General features: G+C 39.3%; 1 protein-coding gene across 23 annotated transcripts in view; it reads left to right on the forward strand.

The window, feature by feature from the left end:
* Positions 1–27,296, forward strand: part of NR2C2 (nuclear receptor subfamily 2 group C member 2) — a 102,561-nt gene that overhangs the window by 14,989 nt on the left and 60,276 nt on the right. For 5 of the 23 annotated variants that reach the window (XR_013414270.1, XR_013414272.1, XM_028844489.2 and 2 more), the window contains exon 5: positions 3,965–4,006. The exons of 16 other annotated variants lie outside the window; for them this stretch is intronic. The gene's annotated coding sequence lies outside the window, so the exon portion shown is untranslated. Of the gene's footprint in view, positions 1–3,964; positions 4,007–11,732; positions 11,874–27,296 lie in introns of all 23 variants that reach the window. 2 more of the 23 variants (XM_077993638.1, XM_077993640.1) reach the window with 1 other exon arrangement.

Here is a 27,296-nt window from a genome sequence, read left to right on the forward strand (position 1 = left end):
GGATTTGATCCTGGAGGTGGGTTTTCCATGATGAGTAAGCATTTGTTAGACCCAGGTAAGTGGGACGGGGAACTTTGTGACAGATTCTGGGGAGAGCATCCTAAGTCAGAAACCTATGTAAAAGGACGTAGGCATTAAGTAGCTTGGTATGTGCTGGCAACTTGACATGAAATGCATAGTAAAGCTACAACACTAATAGCATACTTTGGCCATTCATTCTGTACCATGCCCTATCCTAGGGCTTTAATCCTCACAATAACTGTCTGAGGTTGGTACTACCAGTATTCCCATTTAGTAGGTAAGGAAACCAAGTCTCAAAAAATAGGTAATTAGCCAAAGGCACTCTGTAGCAGGACAAGATGTTAATGCAGGTGTGTTCACTTCCAAAGCTCCGATTAACCATGGGTCCTACTGCAACCAGGAGCCAAAAGGTTGAGATTCACATTTTTAAATAATGCTCATATTTCTAGGGCAAAGACACAAATTTACATTCACAGAGGATTTTTTAAACAAAAACTAAGTATACATATGCCAGTTTAAACCAGTAAAAATGGTGAGCAGATTTTTCAGATTTTTAGATCAACCATTAACTTAAAAGTAACAGTATAACTAGTTACCTACCCCCCTCCCCACCCAGCAAATAATGGTTAATATTAACTGAAAATGAAAGAAGAAAGATTTGACAAATATTTTAATATTATATTTTTGAATGGGCTCTCAGAGTTATACAAGTATTGGGATTAAAATGCTTGTACAACAAGTCCTCATTTGACATTATCAGTGGGTTCTTGGAGACCAGCTTTAGGTGAAACCAAATATAACAAAACCAGTTTTACCCTAGGCTAATCAAGAGTTAAGTTCCTATGGCATATTTCTGGTCAAAAAAAAATCAAATTTCTTTTTTTTTTTTTTTTTTTTTGAGACAGAGTCTCGCTCTGTCGCCCAGGCTGGAGTGCTGTGGCTGGATCTCAGCTCACTGCAAGCTCCGCCTCCCGGGTTCCCGCCATTCTCCTGCCTCAGCCTCCCGAGTAGCTGGGACTACAGGCGCCTGCCACCTCGCCCGGCTAGTTTTTTGTATTTTTTTTTTAGTAGAGACGGGGTTTCACCGTGTTAGCCAGGATGGTCTTGATCTCCTGACCTCGTGATCCGCCCGTCTCGGCCTCCCAAAGTGCTGGGATTACAGGCTTGAGCCACCGCGCCCGGCCTAATCAAATTTCTAAAGATAGAGAACACGTCTAATATTAAATATTGAAATAAATGTAAGCTATACATACATTTAAGATTAAAGACTAAAAACAAAATTATTTACCCAATTTTTGGTGAATCAGTGAGTGACAGCAGTCATAGTGGTGGTGGATTATATTAAGGAATAATTGTTTGTAAAGCAAAAGTTGTCAGGAGTACCTCCTACCACTATGCAGTCAATCACAGGTATGACAGGCTCACTGAGTGCTTGCTTTGTTTGTTTGTTTGTTTTTTGTTTTTTGTGTTTTTTTTTTGAGACAGAGTCTTGCTCTGTCGCCAAGCTGGAGTGCAGTGGCGCAATCCCGACTCACTGCAACTCTGCCTCCCGGGTTCAAGCAATTCTCCTGCCTCAGCCTCCCGAGTAGCTAAGATTACAGGCATGTGCCACCACGCCCGGATAATTTTTGTATTTTTAGTAGAGACGGGGTTTCACTATGTTGGCCAGGATGGTTTCGATCTCTTGACCTTGTGATCCACCCTCCTTGGCCTCCCAAAGTGCTGGGATTACAGGCGTGAGCCACCATGCCCGGCCTCACTGAGTGCCTTCTTACTGCATAGTTTATTGTCATGCATTTGGTTTGATTACTGTGGACTTTATGAATTTTTATTTTACAATAATTTATATTCATTTCCCAACCCACTTATTCCAGTTCAGGGTGATAGGTGGCAGGATCCTGTCCTGGCAGCTCAGGGCACAAGGCAGAAACCCTCCTGGTCAGGAGACCATCCTGTCACAGGGTGTACTCACACACATACACTCACTCAGACGGGGATAATTTAGACACACCAAGTCGTCTCACATGCACATCCTTGGCATGTGGTAGGGGAAGCCGGAATACCTGCAGAGAACCCATGCAGACATGGGGAGAACATACAAACTCCCCACAGACAGTGGCCCCGGCCTGGAATCACTTTTTTTCCTCATCAACATTATAATGAAACAGCATTATTTGAAGACTCCCATATTTATTTGTTGTTTTATTTTGTGATAGGAATAATTACCTTGAAAATAATTGTTAATTTTTCAAATATCTGTGTTTCCACTTGAGGCTGATTTGGAAACTACTGTATAGATTGCTGCCCTAAGAGGCCATCATTCTTTCTTTTTCATTCTGTATCACAAGTCATCAGGCAACATCATTAATTCTTTAGGAAAGAGGTTAATATAGGCTAATGTAAGTTCTCTGTATGCATTCAAAAAGTTTGCTAGCTAAAATTTTCTGCCAAATACCTTATTTCCTTCAGGCAGTAGAATTTCATGTATTAACTTAGTGCAACTGTTGTTTCCTATGGCAAAAAAAAAAAAAAGGCATTTTTAGAGACTCAAAATAATGAAAGGCAGTCTCAATTTTGAATGCAAAAGCGATCCTTCTGTTTAAAATGTTTCCTAAATTTCCTTGCTGTGTGTTTGTTTTGTTTTGTTTTGTTTTGTTTTTTGAGATGGAGTTTCGCTCTTGTTGCCCAGACTGGAGTGCAATGGCTTGATCTCAGCTCACCACAATGTCCGCCTCCTGGGTTCAAGCGATTCTCCTGCCTCAGCCTCCTGAGTAGCTGGGATTACAGGCGTGGGGCATGCCTGGCTAATTTTTTGTATTTGTAGTAGAGATAGGGTTTCACCTTATTGGCCAGGAAGGCTGGTCTTGAACTCCTGACCTCAGGTTATCTGCCTGCCTCAGCCTCCCAAAGTGCTGTGATTACAGGTGTGAGCCACCGTGCCCGGCCCCTTAGTGTTATTTTAAGGAATAAGTATGTATTTGTGTCCTTTGAATTTTTGAGCTTAGTAATTTTAAGCTGCGTATAATAACTGTGTATAATATTTGATTAGCTAAATGGGTGAGAGGACCTACACTTCATCATTTTAATGCTAAGGAGTAATGGAGGGGAATCAAGTATCCAAATTGAGAGATAATTAACAGTCAGTTTTGGATAATTGTTTACTCAATCAGCAGATAATGAAGGAGCATACCTGTTCTCTTCCTGTAGGCCAGGGAGGATATGCTGGTAGATAATAGGACAGGGCTTTTGCTCTCCCAGAGCTCTCTAACGGGATAAGCCCAAGATAGACTACACTGGTTGAATAGGAAAAGACAGAATAATGGTAGAAAGAGACTCTATCGAGTGGGATTGTGAGCCATGAGATCAGACAGATTGGGGTTTAAATTTTCGTCTCTATTAAACAATCAAAAAATTCAGCTGGATGTGGTGGCGCCTTCCTATATAGTCTCAGCTACTCTGGAGGCTGAGGTTGGAGGATCGCTTAATCCCAGGAGTTCAAGACTGCAATGAGCTATGATCATACCACTGCACTCTAGCCTGGATGACAGAGTGAGAACCTGTCTCTAAAATAACTCTTTTTAGAAATGAACTTAGTAAGTGCCATGCATTTTTGCTCCATAAAATACAGCAACATTGTGGATTGTGTAAATGGTGTTCTCTAGAGTCCCTGCATTCAACTTTTTTCTCTATAGACGACCTAAGTGGGCAAATACCAAGGTAAACTACAAAAGTTGGGTGATACGAAATAACTTGATGTCCTATAATGTACTCAAATTTAGTTATTCAGAGAGACAGTTGAATATAGTGGTCAACAGTGTAGACTCTGGAGCCAGATTGCCTAGATTTAAATCCTGGCCCTGCCACTTGAAAACTGTGTGACCTCTCTGTTTTTTGGAATTGTTTATAAAGAATTGGTATTAACTTTTCTTTAAAAATCTTGTAGAATTAGCGGAGAAGCCATCTGGGCCTGGCCTTTTCTTTTCAGGTAATTTTTGGATTACTAATTCAGTCTTTACTTGTTACAGGTCTGTTCATATTGTCCATTTCTTCTTGAGTCAGTTTCAGTAATTTGTCTTTTTGGGACTTTGTTCATTTCATCTATCTAATTTGTTGGTGTACAGTTCTTCATAGCATTCCTTTATAATCCTTTTTATTTCTGTAAGGTCAGTGGTAATTTATCCTGTTTCATTTGTGATTCTAGTAATTTAAGTCCGCCCTCTTTTTCTGGTCAATCTAGCTAACGGTTTGTCAACTTGATTTTTTTCAACAAACCAGCTTTTTGGTTTAATTGATTTTCTCTATTGTTTTTCTATTTTCTGTTTCATTAATTTTCGTTAAAAACCGCAGTGAGATACTATTTCACATCCACTAGAATGACTAGCATATAAAAATCAGATGGTAAACATTGGAAAGGAAGTGGAAAAATTGGAAACCTCATACGTTGCTGGTGGGAATGTCAGCCAAATGTCCATTAACAATGAAATGACTGTGAAAACTTGATTTTAAAAAACAATGTGGTTCATTTTTTTAGAAAAGTAATAGCTGAGAATGGGAGAGATGAGATGGCAGATGATAATTGGTAACCAAAGCAGTGAGAGCTTGAATCATGTCTAACACTGGAATTAATTTTGCTTTTCATATATTAAAGGAATGAAATTTTCTAAAGGGGCTTCAGTATTTTTTAAGCATTTAAGATTTCCCCAGCTGGGTGTCGTGGCCCAAGCCTGTAATCCCAGCACTTTGGGAGGCCGAGACGGGCGGATCACGAGGTCAGGAGATCGAGACCATCCTGGCTAACATGGTGAAACCCCGTCTCTACTAAAAAATACAAAAAACTAGCCGAGCGAGGTGGCGGGCGCCTGTAGTCCCAGCTACTCGGGAGGCTGAGGCAGGAGAATGGCGTAAACCCGGGAGGTGGAGCTTGCAGTGAGCTGAAATCTGGCCCCTGCACTCCAGCCTGGGTGATAGAGCGAGACTCCGTCTCAAAAAAAAAAGATTTCCCTCTATAACTGGAAATTTAAAGCAGACATATAGGTACACATGCTGTGTATTTTTTCATTGCCTAAATAAAGATACTTTTTTTTTTCTTTTTTTTTTTGAAACAGAGTCTCACTCTGTCACCCAGGCTGGAGTGCATTGGTATGGTCTCTGCTCAGTGCAACCTCTGTCTCCCAGGTTCAAGCAATTTTCCCGCCTTAGCCTCCCGAGTAGCTGGAACTACAGGCTCATGCCACCACACCTGGCTAATTTTTGTATTTTTAGTAGAGATGGGGTTTCACTGTGTTGGCCAGACTGGTCTCGAACTCCTGACCTTATGATCCACCCACCTTGGCCTCCCAAAGTGCTAGGATTACAGGCATGAGCCACCATGCCCAGCCAATAAAGATACTTTCTAAATTCCATATTTTGAGTCAGGAGAAATTTAGGAGTTAACTTGCTGAAGTATTTTGAGTGCTTGCTGATTGGCAGAAAGAAATCACCCATACACCTAAACTATAAGTTGCATGTATGTTTATGCAATCGAAGTGATTTGGCTTTACAACTCTTCCCTGATCCCTGGGCTATGTAAGGGGCTTTCAGCCATCAAATAAGGTCCTGCCATGGCTGAGAAAATAGCCAAATTCGTATGACCCCTTTATTCTTTTTATCAACAGGATTTGCATCATCATTGCAGAAAACTTACACTAACATTTCCATGTAAGGAAATGTTGAAAAACATAGAGCTCTCCCAGTTCTTGAACAAAATGCAGTATTGGCAAGGCTGTGTCCTCAAGAAAGAAAAAGCAAAGTTGGGTTTTCAGTGTCCTGGAATGCCTAACTCACTAGGACTAAATTTGATTAATCCTGCCCTCTAATTGAATGTTTAAATTTTCATTTTCTTGTCAAAGTGGTACATATACATACATTTAAAAGTTGACCAGTACAGTATTAGGCTTGAAGCAGAAAGCAGGTTCCTGAACCATTCTTACCCTTTATCACCAAGCCTCCTCTAAATTTGATTTCTTCTGGTATTTAACTTCAGCTTCAAAAAATGTCCTTACCCCACTATTTCTAATTCTTGATTTATCAGGCTTAGGTACTGTCTTTTTTGGGGGTCGGGGTTGGGGAGTGGGGAGCAGTAATGAGTTGTGTAAGTGTGGAGTTCTTTGGCATTAAGTACTGGTCACATTGGTCTGTAACCATCACCACCATCCATCTCTAGAACTTTTGCTTCTTCCCAGACTGAAACTCTGTATCCATGTAGCATCAGCTGCCATTCCTCTCATTCCCCTAGCCTTTGGCAACCACCATTCTTTCTGTGTCTCTGAATTTGACTACTCTAGGTACCTTATATAAGTAGAATCGTGTAATTGTCATTCGTTACTGGGCTTATTTCACTTAGTATAATGTCCTCAAGGTTAATCCATGTTGTAGCATGTGTCATATGTTACAGCGTATGTCAGAGTTTCCTTCCTTTTTAAGACTAATATTCTGCTTATGTATCACATTTTATCTGTTCAACTGTCAGTGGACATTTGGGTTGCTTCAACCTCGACTTTGAGGAATGTTGCTATGAACATAGGTATACAAGTATCTTGAGTCCCTGCTTTCAGTTATTTTGGGTATACAGTTGGTACTCAACTTATGATGGTTCAACTTAGAATTTTTTAACTTTGCAATGGTGCAAAAGCCATATGCATTCAGTAGAAGCCATACTAAAAGTACCTATACAACCATTCTGTTTTTCATTTTCAGTACAGTATTTAATAAATTACATGAGAAATTCAATTTATTATAAGCTTTGTGTTAGATGATTTCGTTCAGCTGTATGCTAGTGTGAGTGTTGTGAGCATGTAGGATACATTCGGCTAAGCCATGCTGTTTGATAGGCTAAGTGTATTAAATGCATTTTTTTATTTTTTGTTTTTTTGAGGCAGTCTTGCTCTGTCACCCAGGCTGGAGTGCAGTGGCGCGATCTTGGCTCACTGCACCCTTTGCCTCCTGGGTTCAGGAGTTCTCCTGCCTCAGCCTCCCGAGTAGCTGAGATTACAGGCGCCCACCACCATGCCCTGCTAATTTTTGTATATTTTTAGTAGAGGCGGGGGTTTCACCATGTTGGCCAGGCTGGTCTCAAACTCCTGACCCCAGGTGATCCACCCACCCCAACCTTCCAAAGTACTGGGATTACAGGCATAAGCCACTGCGCCTAGTCTTACATGCATTTTTGACTTAATGACATTTTCAACTTAAAAGGGTTTATCAGGACATAACCTCATCATAAGGAACATCTGTATACCCAGAAGTGGAAATGCTGGATCTTACGGTTTCTATATTTGATTTTTGAGAAACTGCTATATTGTTTTCCACAGCGGCTGCAACCATTTTACATTCTTACAGCAGTGCACAAGGGTTCCAATTTCTCCACATCCTCAACAACACGTTATTTGTTGTTTTGTTTTTTGATAAAAGCCACCCTAATGGATGTAAAGTGATATTTGACTGTGGTTTTGACTTGCACTTCCCTAATGATTAGTGATGTTGAACAGCTTTTTTTGTTGTTGTTTACATTAAAAAATTAATTTTACATAAATTTCTTTTTTTTTTTGAGACAGAGTTTTGCTCTTGTTGCCCTGGCTGGAGTGCAATGGCAATCTTGGCTCACTGCAACCTCCGCCCCCCGGGTTCAAGTGATTCTCCTGCCTCAGCCTCCCCAGTAGCTGGGATTACAAGCATGTGCCACCACACCCAGCTAATTTTTGCAGTTTTAGTAGAGACGGGGTTTCTCCATGTTGGTCAGGCTGGTCTCGAACTCCTGACCTCAGGTGATCTGCCTGCTTTGGCTTCCCAAAGTGCTGGGATTACAGGCATGAGGCACTGTCCCCAGTCATAAATTTCTTGTAATTAAGAAAAAAACGTTGTTTTCTCTCTCTTTCTTTTTTGTTTTGTTTTGTTTTGTTTAGACAGTGTCTCATTCTGTCACCCAGGCTGGAGTGCAGTGGCGCCATTTCAGCTCACTGCAACCTCTGCCTCCTGGATTGCAGAGATTCTCATGTCTCAGCCACCTGAATAGCTGTGATTACAGGCGCACACCACCACACCTGACTAATTTTTGTATTTTTAGTAGAGACAGGGTTTCACCATGACAGCCAGGCTGGTCTCAAACTCTTAACCTCAAGTCATCCACCCGCCTGGGGCTCCCAAAGTGCTGGGATTACAGGCATGAGCCAGTGCACCAGGCTGAGCAGCTTTTCATATGCTAGTTGGCCATTCATATATTTTTGGAGAATGTCTATTCAAGTACTTTCCCACTTTTTAATTGGGTAGTTTGAAGTTTTTTTGTCATTGAGTTGTAGGAATTCTTTATATATTCTGGATATTAAGCCCTTATTAGATTGTATTAGTCCATTCTTGCATTGCTATAAAGAAATACTTGAGGCTGGGTAATTTATAATGAAGAGATGTTTAATTGGCTCATAGTTCCACGGGCTGTACAGAGAGCACGGCAGCATCTGCTTCTGGGGAGGCCTCAGAGAGCTTTACTCATGGCAGACAAAGCAGGAGCAGGTGTCTTACATGGCAGGGGCAGGACCAAGAGAGAGTGGGGAGGTGCTACACACTTGTAAGCAACCAGATCTCATGATAACTCACTCACTATCATGAGAAGAGCACCAAGGGGATGGTCTTAAACCATTCATGAAAACTCCATCCCCATGATCCAGTCACCTCCCATCAGGCCCCACCTCCAGCATTGGGAATTACAATTTGGCATGAGATTGGTTGGGGACACAGATCTAAACCATATCACAGATACATGATTTGCAAGTACTTTCTTCCAATCTGTGGGCTGTCTTTCCATTCTCTTGATAATGTCCTTTGATGTAAAAATTTTAATTTTGATGAAATTTAATTTATGTTTTTTCTTGTGTTGCTTGTACTTGTAGTGTCATAGTCAAGAAATTATCGCTAAGTCCAATGTCATGAAGATTTTCCTCTATGATTTTTTTTTTTTTTTAGCAGGGTCTTGCTCAGTCACCCAGGCAGGAATGCAGTGGCACAAACATAGCTTACTCCAGCATAGACTTCCTGGGCTCAAGCAGTCCTCCTGCCTCAGCCTCCTGAGTACTACAGGTGTACACTACCATGCCAGGCTAATTTTTTAATTTTTTTTTTTTTTTTTAGACAGGGTCTTGCTATGCTGCCCAGGCTGGTCTTGAACTCCTGGGCTCAAGCAATTTTCCCACCTTGGCCTCCCAAAGTGCCAGGATTACAGGCATGAACCACTGTGCATGGCTTCTTATAATTTTAGAGTTTTAGCTCTACATTTTGTACTAAATTTTAGAGTAAATTTTAGAGTTTAGGTCTATGATCCAGTTATATAGTATTGCATAAGGAATCTGACTTCATTCTTTTGCATGTGGATATCTAGTTGTCTCAGAGCCATTTGTTAAAAAACTATCCTTTCCTCATTGAATGGTCTTGGCATCCTTGTCAACAATCATTTGACATATATTCGGGGATTTATTTCTGGCTCTGTATTCTTTTTTTGTTCCTCTAATATTGGTAAAACCACATAACATAAAATTTACTATCTTAACCATTTTTAAGTACAGATGTTCCTTGGTTTACAGTGGGGCTGCATCCAGGTAAGCCCATCACAAGTCTGAAATGCATCTTATACCCTGGTAAACCAATCATAAAGTCAAAAAATTATAAGTCAGATCATCAAGTCAGAGACCATCTCTGTATACAGTTCAGTAGTTTAAGTATATTCATACTGTCATACAACAGATCTTCACAGTTTTTTCGTCTTGCTAAAACTGAAACTCTGTACACATTAAACAGCAACTCCCCAATACCCCCTTCCCCCACCCGGACAACTGCTCTTCTACTGTCTATGAATTTGACTACTTTTGATAACTACTGTAAGAATCACACAGAACCTGTGCTTTTGTGACTGGTTTATTTCACTTAGCATAATGTCCTCACGGTTCAGGCTCTCTATTTGTTTATATGTCTCTCTTTATGCCAGTACCACACTGTTTGGATTACTGTAATTTTGTAGTAAGTTTTAAAATTGGGAAGTACGAGATATCTAACTTTGTTCTTTTTCAAGATTGTTTTGGTTGTTCAGGGTCCCTTGAGATTCCATATGAAGGTTATTGGATTTTTCTATTTCTGTAAAAATACATCATTGGGGTTTTAATAGGGATTACATTGAGTTTGTAGATGGCTTTGGTTAGTATTGACATCATAAGAATATTAAGTCTTTCAATCTATGAACACAGGATGTTTTTCCACTATTTATGCTGTCTTTAATTTCTTTCCATGGTGTTTTATAGTTTTCCGTGTATACTTAGGTTTTTTTGTTGGTTTTTTTTTTTGCGGGGGGATGGAGGCTCACTCTCACACCTAGGCTGGAGTGCAGTGGTACGCTCTTGGCTCACTGCAACCTCCACTTCCCGGGTTCAAGTAATTCTCCTGCCTCAGCCTCCCAAGTAGCTGGGATTACAGGTATGTGCCACCATGCCTGGCTGATTTTTGTATTTTTACAAGAGACAGGGTTTCACCATGTTGGCCAGGCTGGGCTTAAACTCCTGACTTCAAGTGATCTCCCCACCTTGGCCTCCCAAAGTGCTGGGATTACAGGTGTGAGCCACTGCACCCGACTAGTATATACTTATGTTTTAAGTGTATACTTAAATGTTTTAAGTATTGTGCTTCCTTGGTTAAATTTAATCCTAAACATTTTATTCTTTTTTATGGTATTGTAAATGGAATTGTTTTCTTAATTTCCCTTTTGGGATGTGCTGTGTTAATGTATAGAAATGTAACTGATTCTTATATGTAATAACATGCAGTTTTGCTGAATTTGTTTTATTCTAAAAGTTTTTGGTCATCTTTAGAGTTTTGCATATAAGGTTCTGTTGTCTGTGAATAAGGGATAATTTTACTTCTTTCTTTCCTCTATGGATGCCTTTTATTTTTCTTGACTAATTGCCCTGAATAGGACTTCTAGCACAAGTGACAAAAGTAGCCATTTTTGTCTTGTTCCTTATCTTAGAGGAAAAGTATTCAGTCTTCCATCAATAAGTGTGGTGTTAGCTAACAGGTGGTTTTCTTATGTGGCCTTTATTATGTTGAGGTAATTTCCTTCTATTCCTATTTTGTTATGTGTTTTAATCATGAAAGGCTATTGAATTTTATCAAGTACTTTTTTCCATCAGTTCAGAGGATCATGTGTTTTTTTCCCTTCATTCTTAATGAGAGGTACTTTACATTGATCAGTTTTCGTATGTTGAACCACTCTTGCATTTCTTGGACAAACCTCTGTTGGTAATGGTTTGTATATTTTAACATGCTGCTGAATTCAGTTTGCTAGTATTTTGTTGAGGATTTTTGCACCAGTGTCCGCAGGAAAGAGAACAGTTTATAGTTTTCTTTTGGTGTCTTTGGCTTTGGTATCAGTGTGATAATACTAGCTTCATGGAGTTTGGAAATGTTTCCTTTCTCTTCAGTGTTTCTAGAAGAGTTTAAGAAGGATTGATGTTATTTCTTTAAATGCTTGGTAGGATTTAGCAGTGAAGCCATGTGGTCAAGGACTTTTCTTTTTTGGAAAGTTTTTGATTACTTATTCTATCTTCTTACTGGTTATAGGTCTATTTGGATTTTCTTTTTTTAAATATAATTTTTATTTTATTTTATTTATTATATTATTTTTTATTTTGAGACAGGGTTTCACCATGTTGCCCGGGCTGATCTTGAACTCCTGGGTTCAGGCAGTCTTGCCACCTCCACCTTCCAAACTGCTGGGATTATAGGCATGAGCCACCACACCCAGCCCAGATTTTCTGTTCCTTCATGATGCAGTCCTGGTAGGTTGTGTGTTTCTGAGAATTTGTCCGTTTCATCTAGATTATCCAGTGTGTCAGTGTATAATTGTTCATAGTACTAGTTTATAATCTTTTATTTCTGTAACATTTGTAATAATGCCCCCACTTTTATTCCCATTAGATGAAGAGACTTTAGTGTTCATTCAGTGTCATATACTCCCACATCTCTTCCCTCCCAATAAAATTATATCCTGTTTGTATAAATCGGTGGTCTGTGTTATATAATTATGATACTATTACAGATACTTCCTAGTATCTCCAACGTAGCTGTAAAACTCTCCAGATACTATTTTCTATACAAATCAGAAGAATTTTTAGTTTCCTTTTTTCCTGTGAAAACATTCCTTCTAAAAGCCTCTGACCTCCTACTCTAGTCCCTACTGATTGCTCTTTGAACTTACTGTGCGCTGTGCACAGCTGTCATCCTGCTCTGTTGTTTGTATTCTTTGTTTTCTTGAGTCCGTGTTTTTTCCTTCCTTCCTTCTTTCCTTTTTTTTGTTTTTTTTTGTTTGTTTTTTTTGGGGGGGGACAGCATGCTATATTAGCTTCCTAGGAAAGCGTGCATCAGAGGTGATTTTCAAAAATTCATGTGTTCGAACATATTGTTATTTACATGTATGTGGCTAATTGATAGTTTGACGAGGAATAGAAATCTAAGTTGAAAAATTTTACCTCAGAATTTTGAAGGCATTTTATTGTCTTCCATTTTCTAGTGTTACTTTTGTGTATAATACTGCCATTGTCATTCCTTATCTACATGGGTGACCTCTCTTCCTCTCCCTCCCACTCTAGTTGTTAAGATCTTTTCTATTCTGTTCATGAAATATATAGTCATGAAATATACAGTCATGTCGCCTGCTGTATATATTTTTTCATAAATGATACTGTGCACTCAGAGGGTTCTTTGTGTCAAAGTTCATGTCCTACTGTTCTGGGAAATCATTTTGTGCTAGTTCTTAGATAATTTCTTCCCTCAGTTTTTCTCTAGTCTCTTTTCAGAACAACTGATTAGTTGGATGTTGGGTCTCTTGAATTAATCCTTTCATCTCCTCTCATTTTCTCTTGTGTTTCCATCTGCCTCCAGCTTTTACTTTTAGTGTGATTTCCTGACTTGGAGTCTGTCTTCATCACTGACTAGTGCTTGATTATGTTACTTAATGTCTTTGTGCTAGTTTCTCCAACTGTAGGGTTAATTATTGAACTCATTTTAGAGGATTATTGTGAGAATTAAATGATTTACTGCATGTAAAGTATAGCACATAGAAAGTAATACATTGTGGCAGATGGCTTTCAGCTCTGGCTGTTACTGCTTCTTCAATTTTATTTTCATTTTTGATATCTTATTTTTAATTTTGGGAACTCTTTCTCCCTTTATTTTTATAGCAACTTTTTATTCATGGGTACAGTGGCTTGTTGTAATTCTCTGAGAGTGTTTTTTTTTTTTTTTTTTTGAGACGGAGTCTCACTCTTTCCCCCTTGCTGGAGTGCAGTGGCCGGATCTCAGCTCACTGCAAGCTCCGCCTCCCGGGTTCAGGCCATTCTCCTGCCTCAGCCTCCCGAGTAGCTGGGACTACAGGCGCCCGCCACCTCGCCCGGCTAGTTTTTTTGTATTTTTTTAGTAGAGACGGGGTTTCACTGTGTTAGCCAGGATGGTCTCGATCTCCTGACCTCGTGATCCACCCGTCTCGGCCTCCCAGAGTGCTGGGATTACAGGCTTGAGCCACCGCGCCCGGCCCTCTGAGAGTGTTAATTGCAGTTTTTTATTCTGTTTAGTTTTTTTCTTTCTTACATAGTTGCTTTTATCCAAATTCATTTTTGTTTCTTTTAGTTCCTTTCTTTCCTATGGAAGCTTTCCTCAGATGGTTAATGATCCTCATTGTTGGTCTATATTTAAGAGTAATGTAGCCAGGCACAATGGCTTATGCCTATAATCCTAGCACTTTGGGAGGCCGAGGCGGGTGGATTGCCTGAGCTCAGGAGTTTGAAACCAGCCTGGGCAACATGGTGAAACCCCGTCTCTACTAAAATACAAAATACTAGCTGGGCATTATGGTGTGTGCCTGTAGTCCCAGCTACTCAGAAGGCTGAGGCACAAGCATTGCTTGAACCCTGGAGGCAGAGGTTCCAGTCAGCTGAGATTGTAACACTGCACTCCAGCCTGAGTGACAGAGTGAGACTCTGTCTCAAAAAAAAAAAAAAGGAGTAACAGACTTCAGCTCAGCTGCTGGGAACTATGATCATGCCACTGCACTCCAGCCTGGGTGACACAAGAAATAAAAAAAATACATTTAAACAAAAGAATGAAGGACTTAATACTGAAAACAAAAACCCCAAAAAAGTTTTTTTGTACATGTGTAAACCTCATCAGCTGGCTTGATTTTACTGTGGATTGATTAGATAGGCACCCACACCCTCAACTTCAGTACAAATGTTTCTTAACTTGCAGTGGGGTTATGCCCCAATAAACTCACTATAGCTTGAAAATCTGTTGAATGCACCTAACCTAGAGAACATCATAGCTTAGTCTAACATCCCTTAAACATGCTCAGAACACTTATATTAGCCTACAGTTGGGCAAAATCATGTAATACAAAGCCTATTTTGTAATAAACTGTTGAATATCTCATGTAACATATTAGTATTAAATACTGTTCTGAAAGCGAAAAGCAGAATGGTCATATAGGTATTTAAAGCACGGTTTTCACTGAATGTGTGTTGTTTTTGTACCATGATAAAGTAAGCTGAACCATTGTAAGTTGAGGACTGTGTGTCCATAGGTTTCCTTTCTGGGGTCATTCAGTTTTTTCCAGCAAAAATTCTTCAGTTTCCTGTTTGTAGGGTACTACATGTCTTGTTGCCAGTCTTTGTCTTTGCTTGTTTTAAAACTGTGGCATAGGGGATAGCGTTGGCAGCATGGGGGTTGGAGGTTCACCTTGCAATACTTACACTTTCACTTGTTTTAATTCTGGGAAAACCGAAGAACAGGGCCGCGCTCCTTCATATGAAGATGTGTTTGATATCTCAGGGCTGGGACCTCTTTGGTTCACTCTTCGGTTCAAGTTACCCACAGACTATACCTCGTTTTTTCTGCAGTGGTATGAGAGGTTGTGGTGATGGTGAGTTTACCTGGCTGTACCACATTCAGCCAGTCCTCTAGTTTTAGCCTGCTTCTCAACCCAGGTTTCTGTGGGACCAAAGGCTGAGCCTTTTCAAGGTTCTGGGGTGAAAATTAGCTTGCTTCTCATTAATATCCCCCGATAGTCATTTGGGGCTTTGTCCATTTTCCTAAATTAGTTTCCACTTCATCATCTGCTTTCCATCCTCCAAAAGTATGTCAGCATCTGTGATCCACTGTCATGTCCTTGACTATTCTTTTTGTCCGTGTGGGTTTGTACATTTTTGTTGTTGTTCCTTTACTCATTGTTTAATGTAGCTTGGTAAAGGGATAGAGATAAATGCATGAGTATATTCTATACTTAACTGGAATTCAGGGAAAGTACTACTATTAGTAAACCAAATTGAAATTGTTCATTGATGGACTGCAAGGTATTCCAGAAATATTTCATTAACGTATCCATTCAGCAACTGTTTAAGGAGTGCTTACTGTGTTGTGTGCTAGGCATTGTTATAGTTTTCAAGTAAATATTCTGTTCACATGAAGCTTTCATTCTGTCAGGAAACAGACAATAAACATCTAAACAAAAATAAAATGTCGAGAGCAGTAAATGCGATAAAGGAAAGGGAAGGGATCAAAAGTGACAGGAATTACTGTCTAAGCACATTCAGGCAGATTTTTTTCAGAGGGTAACATTTAAACAGAAACCTGAGTAAAGTGAGAATGATTTATGTAAGTGTCTGGGGGTGGGGGTTACAGAGGTAGGGAACACTCCAGACAGGGAAGAAGTGGAGGAGAATGCTTGGTACAATAAAGGAATAAGGAAGAGGCCTGTGTGGCAGCAGTACAGGGAGGGAGGAAGAAGGTGATAGGAGGTGAGGTCAGAATGGGAGGTACGGCCAGATCATCGTGGGTATTATAGGCTATGGTCAAGAGTTTGTATTTTATTTCACATAAAATACATTTTGGGGAGGTATTGGAGAGTTTTCAGCAAGAGAATGACCTATCTTTGGGGCTTGAATCACAAGCCTACTGATAATGCAAACTGCTGCAGTCAGTTCCTGCCCTGACCAACCTGTCTTCCTTGATGGTGAGCAAATTTGGGGTTGCTCCCTATTTTTAAACCATTGCCACCAATAGTCCCCACTACAGAATTTCCCTACGTAGCTATATTATATACTACGTAAACCCTGGCTTCCTTGGTTTTTTACCTCATGGGCTGAGTTGTTAAGATTCCTACTCTTTTCCGGCTTTGGGGTTGAGGGTGTTAGGGAACAAGGTCTCACTCCGTCACCTAGGCTGAAGAGCAGAGGCATGATCACACTCACTGTAACCTTGAACTCCTGGGCTCAAGCAGTCCTCCCGCCTCAGCCTTCCAATGAGCTAGGATTACAGGTGTGTACCACCACATCCAGCTAATTAAAAAAAACTTTTTTTTTTTTTTTGGTAGAGACAGGATCTCACTATGTTGTCCAGGCTGGTCTTGAACTGCTGGCCTCAAGCCATTTTCCTGCCTCAGCCTCCCAAAGTGCTAGGATTTTAGGTGTGAGCTGTTGTGTCCAGCCTAAAATTCCTACTCTTAAGAATTGGAAAGCAAGTGCTTCTACTATTATGTGATACTTGCATTTCTGAAAAATCTTGTACTTCTGCCCACTAAAAATCAAAGCCTTATGGAAAAATAGGGCTTGGAGTAGACCAGAGAACTAACAAAAATAGTAACAATCATAATAAGAATACTAGTTAAATACCCAGTTAAAAAGACATGTTAAACTCCTAATAAACAGAGTAAATACAGGATTTCGTCTTAAAAATGAAGTGAAAGTAGCTTTATGGCAGGGGTTGTAAAGAAAGGTTAACGATGCTGAGTAATTGCATAAATGCATAAAGCTTTGGGAGAAATGCATAAAGATAGAGGGGAACCATACAATGAGCATTTTCAAGACAGCACATGGCCAGACTGAGAAAAGAGGAAAAACCTGGTTGAATAGGCATCATGTGTGACACAGTTCCCTATAGCTTTCTAGCCAGTATACTTTGCATTCTGTGGCTGTTAGTTGGTGATACAAAGCATTACAGAACTGAGAGCTATCACTTGTCAATCAGACTGATTTTTACTGTTACACTGGCATCATGTCTCTATTGACAATTTTATGGAATCAAATTCACATTACAGAGCTAACTTTGCAACAGATCATACCATACTAACAATAATAGCTATTAAACTTTGTGCCTTGGCACTGCTAAGCACTGTACATATATCATTCTATTTAGTCTTAAGATAAAGCCACAGGGTGCAGTGGCTCACACCTATAATCCCAGCACTTTGGGAGGCTGAGGCAGATGGATATCCTGAGCCCAGAAGTTCAAGACCAGACTGGACAACATGGTGAAACCTTGTCTCTACGAAAAAATTAAAAAGTTAGCCAGGCCTGGCGGCACATACCTGTGGTCCCAGCTACTCGAGAGACTGAGGTGAGAGGATCGCTTGAGCCCAGGAAGTCAAGGCTGCAGTGAGCCAGTGAGCCAAGATAGCACCACTACACTCCTGCCTGGGTGACAGAATGAGACCCCATCTCAAAAAAACCAAAAAACACAAAGCCTGTTGGTACTATAATTTTTCATAATTAAGGAAGCTAGGGCACAGGCAAGGGTTAAAAAACTTGTCTACTCATCACATAGTTTAGCAATAGGTGGCACTGGACACTGAAGTTGTAAGATCATACAGGACCAGGGCTTGAGTTGATACCATATATAAGTTCTAATTGTTAGGGAGCATAGAAGCAAGGAGAGCTTGTCTTTAGAGAAAACCTGGAGAGTAACCAGACTCTCAGAAGAAAGCAAAGAGGAGTTTCTGGGACCATGTGGCCCCAGAAAGAGATGGAGAGAGAAGCTGCTTGACAGTTTCTCTAGTTCCCATATAGCCTGGTTGTACATATTGAGATTGGTTTCTGTGAGTATCCTTTCAACAAATCTCTTCTTTTCACTTGAGCAAGTTTGAGTGTCAGTTGTTTCCAAACAATCACTAACAAAAGCACTCAAACCCTCCCAAGTTGTAATATTTGGTATGTATCTGGCATGTCACATTTCAGGGATGTAAACATCAATTTTCAAGTAAGTAGATAAGTTTAACTGCTTTTTCCTATGAAATTGAATAAATTATCAGTTGGAGTTCAAGCCCATGGCTCTCAGATGTACATATGGATTGGATAGAGGTGGGGAAGGTCCTCTGAAGGTAGGGAAAAAGGAGCAGAGAAAGGGAACTTGAATTAGCTGTAATGTTTGGTTTCTCTTATTCTTTAGTAACAGTGTATCAGCGTTGTGCGGAATTTTCTTGAACCTTTTTTTTTTTTGCTTTCATCCGTGACTTTTACCACCTGTATGTATATTCCTAAATGATACATGTTTTTTAATTTTAAACTTTAAAAGTAGTTATTTTATATGTATTCTTCTCTGTGGCTTGTATCTTTTGTTCAACATTGTTTTTGAGATTTATCCATGTTGATATATGAATCTCCTAGTTGATTTCTTTTTTTTTTTGAGATGGAGTCTCGCTCTGTCCCCCAGGCTGGAGTGCAGTGGCGCGATCTCGGCTCACTGCAAGCTCCGCCTCCCAGGTTCCCGCCATTCTCCTGCCTCAGCCTCCCGAGTAGCTGGGACTACAGGCACCCGCCACCTCGCCCGGCTAACTTTTTTGTATTTTTTTAGTAGAGACGGGGTTTCACCGTGTTAGCCAGGATGGTCTGGATCTCCTGACCTCGTGATCCACCTGTCTCGGCCTCCCAAAGTGCTGGGATTACAGGCTTGAGCCACCGTGCCCGGCCGATTTATCTTCACTAGGAATAGTTTTTTGTTATATGAATATACCATCAAGTATTGATTCTATTACTTGTGGACATTTGAATTGTTCATCTGTGCTTTTGTGGGGGTGGCAGGATGGGAGTGATATTAGGAGTAGTGCTTCAGGAGACATTCCTGTACATGTCTCCTGGTACATTTGTGCAGAAGCTTCTTTTAGGGTATATAGAGCTAATGGGGGGAACACTTAATTGTGGGGGATATACATGTTCAACATTAATAATGCCAAACTGTTTCCAAAGTAATTAATACACTGTTCCATCAACACTGGATGGATAAGAGTTACTGATGTTTCATATTCTTGCTAACACATGGTGTGATCTCACTCTAGATTTTTGCCCTTCAGGTGGTTATGAAATTTTCGCTCAGTGTGCTTTTCATTTATATTTCCTCATTTATTAATGACATTGAGCATGCTTTTGTATTTTATGGACTGTTTATGCCTCCTCACTTAAGAAATTACATTCTTAACCCTATTTTTGTTTTGGTTTGTTTTTTTTCTCATTAGTAAGAATGTTTATATATTTGTGTTGCTACCTGCTTGTTAGTTGTATGCTTTGCAAATATTTTTTTTTTTTTTTTTTTTTTTTGAGATAGAGTCTCACTCTGTTGCCCAGGCTGGAGTACAGTGGCACGATCTCAGCTCACTGCAACCTCTACCTCCCAGGTTCAAACAATTCTCCTGCCTCAGCCTCCCGAGTAGCTGGGATTATAGACATGCGCCACCGCACTTGGCTAGTTTTTTTGTATTTTTAGTAGAGACAGAGTTGTGCCATCTTGACCAGGCTGGTCTCGTACTCCTGACTTCAGACAGTCCGCCCACCTTGGTCTCCCAAAGTGCTGGGATTACAGATGTGAGCCACCGTGCCCGGCCACAAATACCTTTTCTCTTATAGCTTATCTTTTCACTGTGATATTTTATATGTATTAATCATTTCTTTCATGGTTTGCACTGTCTATATCTTGTTTCAGAAACCCTCATGATCATAATTCTTTTTTTTTTTTTTTTTGAGACAGGGTCTCACTCTGTTATCCAGGCTGGAGTGCGGTGCAGTGGTGATATATAAGTACTCTATCCACCCCACTGGGCTCAAGCAATTCTTCCACCTAAGCCTCCAAAGTGACTGGGACCACAGGTGCCCACCATGCCCAGCACATTTTTTGAATTTTTACTAGAGATAGGGTCTTGCCATGTTGCCCAGCTGGTCTCGAACTGCTGAGCTCAAGCAGTCCACCTACCTTGGCCTCCCAAAGTGCTGGGATTACAGGCATGAGCCACCACACCTGTCCTCTCATGACTGTAATTCTTAAATTGTCTTCCAAAAGTTTTAAAGTTTTCGCTTTAGGCCTCCTGGAATCGACATTTGAATATGAGATGATGATTTATAATAAGGTCAAGTTTCCCTAACTTTATTCTTCATCTTTAAGAGTGTCTTGAATACTCTTGGTCTAAAGATCTTCAATACAAATTTTTATTTATTTTACTTTTTTTTTTTATTTTTTAAGAGACAAAGTCTGTATTAGGATTCTCTAGAGGGGCAGGACTAATAGGATAGATGAATGTATACAAGGAAGTTTATTAAGGAGTATTGACTCACATGATCACAAGGTGAAGTCCCACAATAGGCCATCTGCAAGCTGAGGAGCAAGGAAGCCAGTCTGAGTCCCAAAACCTCAAAAGTAGGGAGGCCGACAGTGCAGCCTTCAGTCTGTGACCAAAGGCCCGAGAGCCCCCAGCAAGACACTGGTGTAGGTCCAAGAATCTGAAAGCTGAAAAACTTGGAGTTCGATGTTCAAGGGCAGGAAGCATCCAGCACAGGAGAAAGATGGAGGCCGGAAGACCTAGCCAGTCTAGCCCTTCCATGTTCCTCTGCCTGCTTTTATCCTGGCTGGGCTGGCAGCTAACTAGATGGTGCTTACCCAGATTGAGGGTGGGTCTGCCTCTCCTAGTCCACTGACTCAAATGTTAATCTCCTTTGGCAACACCCTCACAGACACACCCTGGAATAATACTTTACATCCTTCAGTCCAATCAAGTTGACATTCAATATCAACATCACACTGTCGCCCAGGTTATAGTACAACGACAGTGTCGTAGCTCACTACAGCCTCAAACTCTTGGGCTCAAGCAGTCCTTCCACCTCAGCCTTCCAAGTAGCTAGGACTACAGGTGTGCGCCACCATACCCAGCTATTTATTTATTTATTTAGTATTGTAGAGATGAGTTCTCGCTATGTTGCCCAGACTGGTCTGGAACTCCTGGGCTCAAGCAGTTGTGAGCAACTGTGCCCATTCTAAATTTTTAAATTAACTTGTTAGGGTTATACATATATAGAAACAAAAACCTGTTGACTGCTGACTTTTTAAAATTGGAATTGCAAATACTTAAATGAATCAATTTAGAGAGAATTGATGTCATGATATTGAGTCTTCCAATCCATCATGGAAAATCTTTCAATTTATTTAAATTTTCTTTGATTTTTTCTGCAAAAATTAAGCACATCTTTGATTTCCCAGTGTTTTATGTTCTATGATGCTATTTGTAAATATCTTACAAAAATTTTATTTTCTCTCACTGGTATGTAGAAATGTAAATGATTTTGTTTATAGATTTTTTTAACAATCTTGCTCTTACGAATTCTAATAAATTCATTTAGATTTTTATGTTATCTATGATTTAATGACAGTCTTATCTTTTTCTTTCCAATCCTTGCGCTTTTGTCTTGCCTTATTCTGGCAGAGATCTCCAGTACAGTGTTGAATGGAAGTGTTGATAGCAGACATCCTTGCTTTGTTCCTCATCTTAAAAGGAATGATTTCAACAATTTGCTATGAGCCTTTATTCGATTGTGGACATTGGAGTAAAAGTTGTTATATTCAGCACACACTGAATTTTATCTAATGCTATTTTTATTTTTATTTTTAATTTTTAATTTTGTGAATACATAGTAGGTGTATATATTTGTAGGGGGCATGAGATATTTTGGTACAAGTATACAATGCATAATAATTACATCAGGGTAAATGGGGTATCCATTACCTCAAGCATTCATCATTTCTTTGTGTTATGAACATTCCAGTTGTACTCCCTCAGTTATACTGAAAGGTACAACTTATTACTAATTATACTGTAGTGCTATCAAATACTAGATCTTATTCATTGTATCTAACTATATTTTTGTACTCATTAACCATTCCCCCCACTACCCTTCCTAGCCTCTGATAGCCATCATCCCACTCTCTGTCTCCATGAGTTCAATTGTCAGATGCTCTTTTTTTTATGATCTGAGATGATCATATGATTTATCTTTTTTGATCAGTTAATGTGAATTAGCTCGACTTTGTAATATTAAACCCATCTTATATTCTGCAGTTAATCTCAACTTGATAGGTTAATCTGGATTATGCTCTTATATATATATATAAATATATATAAGTATATAAAAATATATATAAAAAAGAGCATAATCCAGAATATATATACACACACACACTCTTAGTTTGCTAACATTTTGTTTAGGAATTTTGCATCTGTGTTCATGAGTGAGATTAACTTTTAATTTTTCTTAAATTTATGCTAGCCTCATAAAATGAGTTGGGAGAAGATTCCCTTGTTTCCTGCCTCCTATAATAATGTACATAAAATGAGAATTATTTGGTCCTTGAATGCTTATAGAACACACCAGTAAAACTGCTGGTGCTTGGAAAGATTTTTAACTATTGATAGAATTTCTTTAATGGTTAAGACTTTCCGGATTTTCAAGTTGTGATTGACTCAGTTTTAGTAAGTTGTGCCTTCTTCAAATAATTTGTTCATTTTGTCTGCGTTTTCAAATTTATTGGCATCTAGTTTTTAGAACATCCTTGTTTTGTATTTTTTTTTTTTAATTTTTATTTTTTATTTTTGAGATGGAATTTCACTCCCGTTGCCAAGGCTGGAGTGCAGTGGCACAATCTTGGCTCACCACAACGTCCGCCTCCCAGGTTCAAGCAGTTCTCCTGCCTCAGCCTCCCGAGTAGCTGGGATTACAGGCATGCGCCTGGCTAATTTTGTATTTTTAGTGGAGACCAGGTTTCTCCATGTTGGTCAGGCTGGTCTCAAACTCCCAACCTCAGGTGATCCGCCCGCTCCAGCCTCCCAAAGTGCTGGGATTACAGGCGTGAGCCACCATGCCCGGCCTTGTTTTGTATTTTTAATGTTTGAAGTATCTCCAGTTATAATCTCCTTTGCGATCCTAATATTATTTGTCATCTCCCTTTTTTCCCCTTGGTCATTTTCACCAGAGTTGTTTTATCACTGATTAATTTGTCTTTATTATTTTCTTCCTTCTACTTTCTTTGCACCTATTTTGCTATTCTTTTTGTAAATTCTTAGGATAGATACTCAAATTATTGATATCTCAGCCTTTCTTCTTTTCTAATATAAGCATTAGACTATATATAGTCTTCTGAGTATAGCTCTAGCCACATCTATCCCCAGGCAACGACTGATCTTCTAATTGTTTTAGATGGATTTGCATTTTCTAGAATTTTCTATTAAATCATTCAATGTGTCCACTTTTTTTGTCTTGATTCTTTCATTTAGAGAAGTTATTTGAGACTCATCCATGTCGTTGCGTATATCAGTATTTTACGTTGTATCCGTTGTGTAGATATGCTTAATCCATTCAGCTGTTGATGGACATTTGGGTTACTTCCAGTTTTTGACTATTACAACTAAAGTTGCTGTGAACATTTGTGTATGTCTTTGTGAGAACATATGCTTTTCTTTTTCTTGGGTAGATAGCTAGGAGTGGAATTGCTGGATCATATGGTTCTTTTTTTAAAGAGACTGCCAAATTGTTTTCCAAAGTCGTCGTATGAGTTCATATTCCTACTAGCAGTGCAGAAGAGTTCTAGTTGCTCTACATCCTTGCCAACACTTAATATGGTCCGTCTTTTTACTCTTAAGCATTCTAATAGATGTGTACTAGTTCTTAATTGTAATTTTAATTTGCATTTCTCTAATGACTAATGTTGAACATCTTTTCATGTGATTATTTGCCATCCATATATCATCTTTGATGAAGTGTTTTATCAGACCTTTTGCCTATTATTAAAATTGAGTTCTTTCTTTTCTTGAGTTTTGGGAGTTCTTTATATATTCTGGGTAAGATACATGTCCTATATGAGATATATGGTTTGCAAATATTTTTCTCCCAATCTATGGCTTATATTTTCATTATCTTGGCAGTCTCTTGAATAATAGAATTTTTTTGTTTTGATATTTATCGATTTTTAAAAATTTTTATGAATCATGCTTTTAATGTCATATTTAAAAATCTCTGCCTAATCCAAGGTCACATTTTTCTCCTGTTTTTTCACTAAAAGTTTTATAGCTCTGGGTTTTACATTTGTGATTAATTACATTTTTGTTATATTTAACTTAATCACAATGTAGTCAGAGGATCTGGTCTTTATGATACTGAGTCTTTGAAATTGGCTTAATTTATTTTTAGTTTATGTTTTCTTCCAGAATTTTTATAGGTATTTACATCCATGTTTATGTAGCTATAGAAATATATAGATTTTTTAAATTTAAACAAAATGGAATCACACTGGTTATGATGTTCTGAAAGCTGATTTTTTTAACTGTCTCAGATTTAGAGATATACATAATTCCTTTTTACTCTCATATAATATTTTATAGATTAGAGCTATACTTATTTAGCTACTCCTCTAAGACACACATTTAAGTTTGCACATTGAAGTATTTTCCAATTAGATGCACATTTAGTTTTTCCCAGATTTTCTCAAGCATAAATAGTACTGTGATGGACATCTTTATATATGCCTCCTTGGGCTCATATGTGGGAGTGTCTGTCTCTCTAGACTAGAAGTAGAATTTGAAATTAAAAGCTGTCTGGGTCAAAGTAAATCTTCTAAGGGTTTTTTTTCCCCCGACAGTTTTTTAACAGTCACATAACTTCATATGCAAAAAGTAGCACCATTAACTAGATCAGTTATTAATTCAGCAGGTATGCATCAAGTACATACCGTGAGATCCTTCCTCTTAGGGGATTCCAGTTCCTTCAGACTCAGTGCCGCCTTTTTAAACAGTATTTTTTAAAGACCCTTTTACTATACCAAGGTGATATTCATAGAAAATATAAGCATTCATGTGCAAATAACTTACAAAAATCAATATATAATAATTATATTCAGGAGAAATAAAAGGAAAGCAACTTATGAAATAATATGTATTTCATGTAAATGCTCAGGCATAACTACTAAAGATGATATAACAGATAAGTCACATACTTCTTAAGTAAGTACATACTTAAATAAGGGTACTAAGAAGATACAACTGTTTTGTAGATGAAATGTAGAGAGTCAGCTGGAATAAATGTTAAATAGAATTAATGTTAGAATAGGTGAGACTGGACTTACTTATAATATGATGGAAACAGTTGACAGGAGGAATTATTAAGGAGAAAATTGAGGAAGCATGATGCCCTTGCAAAAGATCTGTACCTTATGTGGAAGTGTTGTGCCATAATGATTTGTTACAGTATGTCTTGCCACAGAGTAATGACATTGTGTCATAGAGAACATCTCCTTTCTTGAAATCTGTATGTGAGGTATACCTTTAGTGTCTGATACCTTTAAAAAAGACCTTGGAAAGCATATCCTTTTATTGGTCACAGAAAATAGAGAATTAGAAAATGAAACCATTTTATCTACCAGAATAAAAAATCAAAAATTAGCATCTGCTGTGGGAGAAGGTTAACATCTTACTCAGGGTCACAGGTTGAGCATTGCTCTTGATTTCTCCAGGGAAATTGTTAATAGGAGTGCCACCCAAACGTGAACGTAATTCTAAGTGTAGTGTGTTTCCATGTAATCAGCTGCGCACCAGGATGATTCAGGTTAGCTTTGTAATTGCAGAAGCAGCCTGGTTTTTTTAAATCTTTAGTAGCAATTATTTAATAGGCAAGGAGACTGATAATTATGTTTCAAAGTAGACTTTTATACCTCATTTTACCAAGAAAAAAAAGTTTCCGTGTTATTTCTTAGATGGGTAAGAAAAATTTTTATTTATTTTTTATTTTATTTGAGGCAGAGTCTCACTCTGCCACTCAGGCTGGAATGCAGTGGCAGGAACACAGCTCCCTGCAGTTTCAGTCTCCTGGGCTCAAGCAGTCCTCCCACCTCAGCCTCCCAGCCTCTAGCTGGGACTGCAGGCACATGCCACCACACCCAGCTAGTTTTTTTATTTTTTGTAGAGATGAGGCCTCTCTGTGTTACCCAGGAGGTCTTGAACTCCGGGGCACAAGCAATCCTCCTGCCTTGGCCTCCCAGAGTGCTGGGGTTAGAGGTATGAGCCACCATGCTGCCAAGTTTTTCTTTTAAAAGTGAAGAAAAGGCCGGGCGCGGTGGCTCAAGCCTGTAATCCCAGCACTTTGGGAGGCCGAGATGGGCGGATCACAAGGTCAGGAGATCGAGACGATCCTGGCTAACACGGTGAAGCCCCGTCTCTACTAAAAAATACAAAAAAACTAGCTGGGCCTGGTGTCGGGCACCTGTAGTCCCAGCTACTCGGGAGGCTGAGGCAGGAGAATGGCGTGAACCTGGGAGGCGGAGCTTGTAGTGAGCTGAGATCGCGCCACTGCACTCCAGCCTGGGCGACAGAGCGAGACTCCGTCTAAAAAAAAAAAAAAAGTGAAGAAAAATGTGAAGGACACCAGTAATTTCAGATGTGGGGTAGAAAATAAGATCATAATGCTAATTTGTAGCAATATTTGCTGGTTTTAAAAGGTAGCCTTGTATTACAAAGTTTTTTTAAATTAATTATAAAAGTTGTGAATTTATTACCATACTGCGTAAAAGTAATCATTTCCACCTCTACCTCTGTCACTTCTTTTTTTTTTTTTTTTTTTTTTTTGAGACGGAGTCTCGCTCTGTCGCCCAGGCTGGAGTGCAGTGGCGCAATCTCGGCTCACTGCAAGCTCCGCCTCCCGGGTTCACGCCATTCTCCTGCCTCAGCCTCCCGAGTAGCTGGGACCACAGGCGCCCGCCCCTGCGCCCGGCTAATTTTTTCTATTTTTTTTAGTAGAGACGGGGTTTCACCATGGTCTCGATCTCCTGACCTTGTGATCCGCCCACCTCGGCCTCCCAAAGTGCTGGGATTACAGGCGTGAGCCACCACGCCCGGCCTGTCACTTCTTAATCTCCTTACTCGTACTTGTCTTTCTCCATAATGCTTCTCATTATCTACAAACATATATACTTAATTTGTTTATCACATTAGAATGTAGATTCCAGGAAGACCAGAACTTTGTTTCATTTGCTGTTGTGTTCCCAGTGCCTAAAATACAGTGCCTGGAACACAGTGAGCAATCAAGATACGTTTATTGAATGAATAAATCTTTTGCTCTTTTCTCACATGCATATCA

This window comes from Macaca mulatta, chromosome 2, assembly GCF_049350105.2.
Source record: "Macaca mulatta isolate MMU2019108-1 chromosome 2, T2T-MMU8v2.0, whole genome shotgun sequence".
Classification (NCBI taxonomy): Eukaryota; Metazoa; Chordata; class Mammalia; order Primates; family Cercopithecidae; genus Macaca; species Macaca mulatta.